Here is a 9,091-nt window from a genome sequence, read left to right as displayed (position 1 = left end):
TGTCACACTTTATTTCTGTTATTCAAATTGTCTTTAACAATTAACATGCATATCTCGTCGATATAACGATTTTTAAATTAAATTAGTAATCTGGTTAATACAAACGGTTTAAAAGTTGCCCGTACCCACGTGGTATCAATATCTCCTTCTTTGTCGCTCTTGGAATTTGTACGTTGTCACTCTCTCTCTCTAATGTTCACGACAATGCCGCATACGCGCAAGATATACCAACGCTTCATCTACCTATTATAAGATCGTTGGTGACAGGTGATGTTGTCATGCCAACGCCACCCTACGCTGCATTAATGCAGTATACGCGATCGCGGGCTCCGAGCTGGCCGCCCTCGCCTAAGAAAGGAGAATGAATAATATGAAACTTATCGCTAAGTTCGATTATTGCAACCTTTGCATACGATAAATTTATATTATTGACATAAAATAAATAAATCAACTAATTCAATAGCTATCTTTAATTAAAAAATATTTAACACATTTAAAAAAAATCCGCGCCGCCCCAGAGCCCTCCCTCACGAGCCGCCACTGAGGTGGTGTTTTGAGCGTCCTTGGAGGTCCTGTGACCTGTCAACCATTGAAATTAACGTGTGCCTAACTTAAGGTCACAAAAGTCAATACATACCTTCTGCTTTTATATTTCGCGTTTAGTCTCTTGAACCTTTTATACGTGAAAGATAAAAGGCGGTTCTCTAAACCGTGAGCCAAAAATTGAACGAGCTCTATTCGTTCTCTAAAACAGTTTTTATTTCCGAGAGCGAAGAAGGGAGTGGGATCGTGAGAAATGTCGTGAAGCTGTAAAAAAAATACATTTTCACTTGCAACGTCATAATTTTCAAAAGAGTGTTTCATGTCGACACTAGCGCCACCGAGACGTCTACACCTCCTCTCAAATGACATTTTGATGCTTTTTTTTTTGGTAAAGAAACTTAGTTGGCTTGGACAATAGGTAGTCCGCGACTAAACATCCATCGGTTAAGGACGCTGCCGACGCCGAACTACTAAGGTTCTCGATGAAAAATAAGGTAGCGACAACTCATTGTTCATTTTTGGACTCCAAATTATCGATAAATGATGTGGGTGTGACAAAGACAAAGTACACTATTTTTTAGGGATTTTTGTGACTTGAAATTTTACGTGTCAAACAGATTAACTTAACATTAAGTAAAAATTAAGTGAGATGGAAATATTCGTCGTTACCTTATTTATTATCCAGAACCTTACGAACTACTCTCTCGACACCAATTACAATATGTATTTCAAAAAACGTTTCACTTACATGGCAGAACTCGTGCCAGTTCTTCTTGATCTGTTGGTCTTCTGCTTGACTGAACTTTTTCACTTCAATTGTGAAGCGCTGCTATCAGCAGTTTCTGGCGCGTTGTGGGTGATACAGTCAATCTCGTTGCTATTAAATGAAGCGGTGGTATCGTCCACGGTAGCAAAACGTTTAACCTCTGCAACACATAACAATCAGCAACAAAATATATACTTTACATGACACTAAACACACGTTCAATTCCCCTATCTCTAATTTGTGCTGTATACAATGTACACCCGGCTGAAAGCCGATACACAACTTTTGATTGAAAGTGTACAATGCAAAAATACAGGGTTATTCTAAATGATTGTAGTCGAAGTAGGCGTGAAAACTGAATGTAAAATTTATGGTTGCCGCTCCACATAAAAAAACATCAAAATGATGTGAATAAGTGAGTACACACCGTTCACACACGGGAGTTAATTGGGTGCAAAACAACTCAATATTTCTGGATTCAGTCGTTAATTTAACAAAAATAAATAAAAATCTTATCACCCCACTTTTCACCTGAAAAATGACAGTGACAGCGACAAAACTGACAGTTCACATGAAAGCGGCAAAAATGTAATAACATGGGCATGACCTACTTCGACTACAATCATTTAGAATAACCCTGTATATCCAATACCATTTTTTCATTAATTTATTAGTTAATTTACACCTTTATTTAAAAAAATTGCAAACACTAGTCAGAAAAATTTTGCGCGTTAAAGGGTTAATAAAGACATATTATTAATTCCTGGGGGGTCGCAGCCCCAGAGCCCTCCCTCACAAGCCGCCACTGAGGTGGTGTCTTGAGCGTGCTTGAGAGTCCTGTGACCTGCCAATGATTGAAATTAACGTGTGCCTAACTTAACGTCACAAAATAAATACTATACAATACATACCTTCCGCTTTTATATTTCGCATTTAGTCTCTCGAACCTTTTATATGTGGAAGATAAAAGGCGGTTCTCTAAACCGTAAGCCAAAAATTGCACGAACTCTATTCGTTCTCTAAAATGGTTTTTATTTGCGAGAGCGAGGTAGAGGGTGGGATCATGAAAAATGTCGTGAAGCTGTAAAAAACAAATACATTTTCACTTGCAACGTCATAATAAGTGTTTCATGTCGACACTAGCGCCTCCAAGACGTCTACACCTCCTCTCAAATTACATTTTTTTACTGCATCTTCTACTTCCATATTTCGAGCGGCGTAGGGAACATTTTATTTCCAAAATGGCATCTTGGTCGATAAGACCATCTGGAAAAGCAGCCAAAAATTTATGTTGTGGATAAATGAACATCCCACATTCTTCAACATGTAAACTGTAGATACTTTAAAAAAGTTCTCGAGCCGTTGTTTCATGAACAATGCCATGTTGCAATGGTGCGCTACGTTTAATATGTGTACTATAAATTAAATTTTTTACCGTCGATGCAGTCGAAGTGGTTGGTCGAAGCTTGCAAATTTTTCCAAAATTGCTAGAGGTTAATCGATACATCCGTTCTTGAAGCCATTTTGGATTTACAGATTGTCCCTGAGTATTTTGGCATTTTCAATATTAATCAAAAACTCATTTTTAATTATTTCAAATTCATCTGCAGTTAAATCTTCAACTGTAGGTGTACCGTAATCACTATCAGCTTGATAAATAATTTTCTGTTTGCGTAAACATTTTTTTTAGAACGTTTATTTTTCAAACAAAATTTTGCCGTAAAACTTCAAATGTTTCCCATTTTTGAAGTGAAAACTTCCTTAGGCGCGCCACATACATTTTATTCCCGGGCAATGAATTAGTTTCATACGACACGGTAGAATCGTTCGCAGCACAAGCTAAAATCGGAAAATCGTTCGCGGCCCGGCAAGCTAAAATCAAGGGAGTCATGTTTTTTAGCGGAGCGAGCGAAAAACAATCAACTGTGCGTCACTTGTCAATTTTAAATTTTCATTGTACGTTGTGTTGTGACCTGACTGACCTCAGTGCAGAGCTGCAGGAGTAACTGTATATACAAGGTGATTCATCTTTTACCGCCGGTGGCAAAATTGATCTTAAAAATTATAATTTCGTTTTCATATTTTGCAGACCTAATTTATTATTCATAAGGCACATAATATCGAAAAATGAAATTTATAAGTTAATTAGGTCAAATTTTGGCATTTTCTCAATTATTAGTTGTTTAATTTATTCATCCTTGTGGCATATGCACACTCAGATATTTTCACACAATTTTACCGTGTTAAATTAATTTTAGCATATGGTATTATTGAAATAAAGGCATTTTGATATTCAAATTTGTATTTGCTTCATGATTTACGACATAATGTCCCAATATCTTAACAATAAGATCTATTAGGGGATCTTTATTGCCACCGCAGTGGGTCCTTTACAACTCTATTCGTAAAATCGAACAAATTCACCTAAGCAGGTCAGTTTTACAGGGTAGTCATTGTTAAAGAAAATTTACAACACTAAAGGTCAATGAGTACCAATAAAAGCAATTTTTCCATTAAAATCGATTTAATTCAAAAACTATCAAACATTTTTCGAAACGGATTGCAGATATTGATTTAATACGCCATAAGCCATATTCTGATGCAAAAATTTAAACATTAAAATTTTTTACAAAACAGTTTTTTATAAATATCTGCCCATAAAATAGTATATTATGATACAAGTTTATAAGGAAGCCTTTAAAGCACGCGCGACGAGTTTAAGGCTGTTGCCTAGTGGATGGCCAAGCAATGTTAAAGCGCGCTAAAAGGATTCTAATTATTTTTCCACAGTTTTATGTTTGAAGCTATGGTGACTATATTTTTTGTTAAACATTAACGTATCTCACCGGGCTACTTTCTCAGTTTTTTGAAAAATCGCTTCATTCTTTATAAAAAAATTAATAACGTTTTTCAGTAATTCTAGCTATTTTTGCTCAATTTTTTATTTAGAGACTATTTAAAAAGTGCAAGTCCTAAAAAAATAAACAAAAACACTTGCATTAATAAAAAAAGTATATTTAGAGCTAGTGTGACACGGAAAATTTACTGGTACATTTTTGAGAAAATTTAGAACACCGTGTCATACACAAAATAAGCAAATAAATTCATTAAGGGCCGGTTGTATAAAGCTTAGTTAACATCGTGTCAGCTAACAACGCGTCAAGTCGGAAACCCGCCTATTTGATTGGCTGATTCAAATCCAATTTTAAATATCCCCCAATCAGATCGCTTGACATTATATTAACTTTAACAAGAACTTGACATCGCTTTATACAACCGGGCCTAAGTATGTATGGGGTGTTTTTTTAAATTTCACCTCATAGTAGGCGTTGAAGAGTCGATTGTGAATGCACTATACAGGTTACGGATCACCGATCAGCTGTTTAAATCTGACGTTTTACACGAGTGCTGCGTTCACATCGACTCTTCAACGCCTACTACGAGGTGAAATTAAAAAGAATACCCGATACTATTGAATTCGTGAAAAACTAGGACAGCAAAACGTCATAGTTAGGTATATCAACTTTTCCAAAATGTTGTAGTGTAACGTTTTTACGTGCTTTATGTTAACTGGTTACTAATGTCCAACATGTCAAGTAGATAACCTAAATAGGTTTGACGTTGGACGTTGGATCGAGTATTGCTAAATTCAAACTGTCATAATGACAGACGTTTATATTTGAAATTTTCATGTAGCCCAACAAAATTTTGCTCTACTAGTTTTTCATGAATTCGATAGTACACTTCTGTTCACGGAAAAAGCATACAAGTCTTGAGAGAGATTTTTGCGATTTTTTGGTTGTGTAAATTTACTTGATGTTTGTTTCCATGTGTACGTACTTACCCATATTGAGTTATCAGGTAAGAACTTACAAACGAATTTTGATTATGTCAGACTTAAAAGAACCAACAATAAACCTTGAAAATGAAGAATAATACCTATAATGTTGATAACAGTAACATTAGAGGGGGCATTAAGGCCACTTTTACTGACTGAAATCGAATGGTAAATCTGATTTACACAAGCAAAATGTTAATTGTATGCTTTTTCAGTGAACAGAAGTGTACATTTTTACAGAAATTTACCAGTACGTGTTCTAAATCCAAATAAAAATGTGCGAAAATTTGCACACAAGCCACAAATTGAAACAGTTAAGCCAGAACGCATGCGCTGCCTTTGAAACTTTGAATTCGTTCTATTCTATCCGGATTCCGGTCTTTAGCGATTTCACATTGTGAAGCTATAACATAAAGATCAGCTGATGCTTGTACCAATTTGTGGCTTCTGCGCAGATTTCCTGACATTTTTCCTCAAAATTTTAGAACACGTTGCAAACAGACTACGTGCCAGTTTCTGATAAATTTACTCATAGATTTTCTCAAAAATTATCAATAAGAATTTGAGGTTGTGGATAACATTTGACGAAATTTTGCTTACACACGTCGGGACCCTGTAGCTTGGGGGCCCCGTATCATTGATACGGCTGATGCGGCGGTAGCTACGCCCCTGGTTCCCATCCATTCCAATATCGAACCGGTATCGGTCGTTTGGGCCAAACTACCTGCGTCTAGTAACGTCGAGTAAACGGCCAAGCTGTAGGTAATTAGTTGTTCTCAGTAACGATTGAATATAGAATATTAAAACCCCTACTAATTTATACAGAAACTATAATTTTTTCCAATAAATGTCTAAATGATTCTGACAGAGTTCTAAGTATTTTTCTGCAATTGGAGAAAAGTTGTAAGTATTATCCGATAACAGGTTTTTTTTAATGGAAATGATTTGTACATACAGGTAATGAAAACGGGCGCTATTGTAATCCCACCTTTCTTACGCTAAATAATCCCTAGGATTACGAAAATAAGATTCAATCTCTGAACTCTGAAGTTATGGTCCAATTTTTACCCTTTTGGGATGACGTCACGATTTCCTTTCTCGCTTTCTCTTTATTGAAACAACAGGAACAAACAAAAAAATGGGATGCGTTTATTTATTATTGATTACTTGTGGTTATTTTATGCTCTTGACAATTTGACATTTTTTTATATTTCACTTATTAGTTATTACATTGATTACAATCGTAAACTTTCGAAGCAATTGTCAACAAAATTGAAAAAATTGAAATTTGATAGTTATTTTTGATCAATCCAAATTTATTTCTGATCCTAGAGTCCAATTATTACCCATTTGCGATGACGTCATTATGTAGTAACTTCACGTATGTTTGAGCTAGGATCAGAAACTAATTTGAATTGATCATAAATAACTATAAGGTTAGGTATTAAAACGATTGTAGTCGCAAGCCATACCGATGTTATGAAATTTTCTGACAACTGCTTCGAAAGGTAATGTAATAAGTGGAAGAAATTAAAAATTGTCAAATTGACAGGAACATAAAATAACCACAAAGTAACCAGCAATAAATAAACGTATGTTCCGGACAAAAAATGTTGTCCACCCTTTTCCTATCATTTCACAAAAATTTGGTGTAGTTTAAGCTTTATTGTCATTATGATTGACGTTTGCAAATTAAAATTTGAAATTTATTACTGTCACCCATAAAAACATAAATTATAGACATAATTTGATTGACACATGTCAACATGTGAAGCGAGGTTATTCGTTCCTAAAGGTCGCTTTATAGCATATGTGAGTGGAATGACAGTGGACGAAATTTTTTGTCCGCCATTGCACCGCTATTTTGTTTTTTACTCTTTCTGTCGTTTCAATAGAGAGAAAGCGATGAAGGAAATCGTGACGTCATCGCAAATGGGTAAAAATTGGACTCTAATAACTATTTTTGCGTTAAAATTTGATTAATAGTGTCAGTTGTTTGACGTTTATTAGCTATACTCAATTTCATATAAATGTGCATCTAAGCAAGCCATGAAAATCTGATTTTCTGTTGGTAGTAAAGCTAAAGCTAGTGACTTTAACTTTCAAAGTTGCTTGCTCTGCGCGAACCCGATTTGACTAATTTTTTAGTTTTTGTCCATTTTAACATTGCTGATTTCAAAAGCAATGTTACGTCTTTTTACTGATTAAATTAAAGTAATTTTTATTTGTTTTTGTCTTTGTATTTTTACCAAGTAAAGATTTATTGGACATGACCTTCATAAATGTGACTTTTGTAATGTGACTAAATTAAAGGTGCTTTTACAAATGCACAGCTCACTTGATGAACATTTATATGAAATCAATTATAAAGATAGCAGAGATACGAAAAATCTGACACTGTCAAAATCATAGCCTTTACATTTGTATTAATCATTGTCCGTTATTTTCTTCAAAAGAATTTTCTGCAAGTAAGAGATTCAGCCACTAAAGTGCACAGATAAATACATCCAAACTACAAGAAATAAGAAAATCTAAAATTTGCCGACAAATTTGTTCACAATGCTCTTGTAAAATGCTAATTTTATGACTGACGGGTCTCGAGAGGGTACCTGTTGCAGTGTTTGACCGATCCAAGAATTCTGAATACTTCTGCAACTTGAACTACACCTCGCCCAAAAGTTTTATTACTGTGCAACAGCCTTAAATTTAATCATGACTCTAATTACCATGGTGACGACTCTTTCTTGCAGGTTATATTTGCCAAAATCTATATAAATATGTAGTTTTATATTTACTTCAATCACGAATTTAGTTAACGGCAACTTTAATAACGGTGTCGTGATACGGGACGGTCCAATTGCCCGGCCCATTATCATTTATAACTTACTATTTTTTGCAGACTCAATTTTTCACGTGTTTGTGACAACTGACAAGAGTGACAAGTGACAATGTTGTTTGAGGTTAGAAATCATAGGGAAGGGATACGCATTAAGGCTCGCGTTTACCGGAGTTTGAAACGGTCGAAAAAGTGGATTTTCGATCACGTTTTTTGAGAAAATAGTACGAGATGAACGTTTTCTCTCTTTACTACATAAATTATGAACATTTCTATTAGTGAACTATGAAGAGAATAATATAATTTTGTTTTGACGAATTTGTTAAAAAACCACAAATAAAATGCTCTGCTTAGAAGCTGTGTAGGCAAAACGAAAAGAGATATCGAAAATATCTCACGTCATTCACTAGATATTGTTGTGAATGTGACGCAGACGAAAAGTGGTGTTTCCTACTTGAATACTACTTGAAAAAAACGAAAAAAATGAAGTCATTTTACGTTGTAGACAACCAACCCTACATGCTACCTGAGCTAACAGCTTACGGAAAGGGGACTATACAAGGGTACAAATTACATCAGCCTCCTCTTAAGAAATTAGGAGATACTTATAATAGGTATTTGCATTTTTATTCCAAATTTGTAACAAACGATTTGAGCTTTATTAACAACAGTCAATAATACTGCTGCTCCATCAGGAAAAGCTTCATCAGATTACGAGTATTATATCACCCATTTTAATATTACGCAAATCTCGGTCCTTTTTTTTAAGTAGAATAATAATTTCCAGTAATAAGCACAATTTTTTCCTTTATTTCATGTCAAAATTCACGATCTCTAAATATTTTATTTTATACTGTCCGGTAGATGTTCGATTACATTATCAATTTGAGTCGCTAAGCAACACTTACCGGACTGTTTTATTTTTACAAATCAAATCTGACACTGAAAAGTGCAAAAGTCGAAAAATATTCACTTGAGTGCTTCGAAATGATCGATTTGCAATACGAAAGTTGATTAGCAACCACGAGTGTCATTTTTTGACGTTTTAATTTCTCGAGGCAGTAGCCGAGAGAAATTTGTGGAAAAACGATACGAGTGTTGCGTTTTA

Source organism: Tenebrio molitor, chromosome Y (assembly GCF_963966145.1).
Source record: "Tenebrio molitor chromosome Y, icTenMoli1.1, whole genome shotgun sequence".
NCBI classification, from domain to species: domain Eukaryota; kingdom Metazoa; phylum Arthropoda; class Insecta; order Coleoptera; family Tenebrionidae; genus Tenebrio; species Tenebrio molitor.
This window is presented reverse-complemented; position numbering follows the sequence as displayed.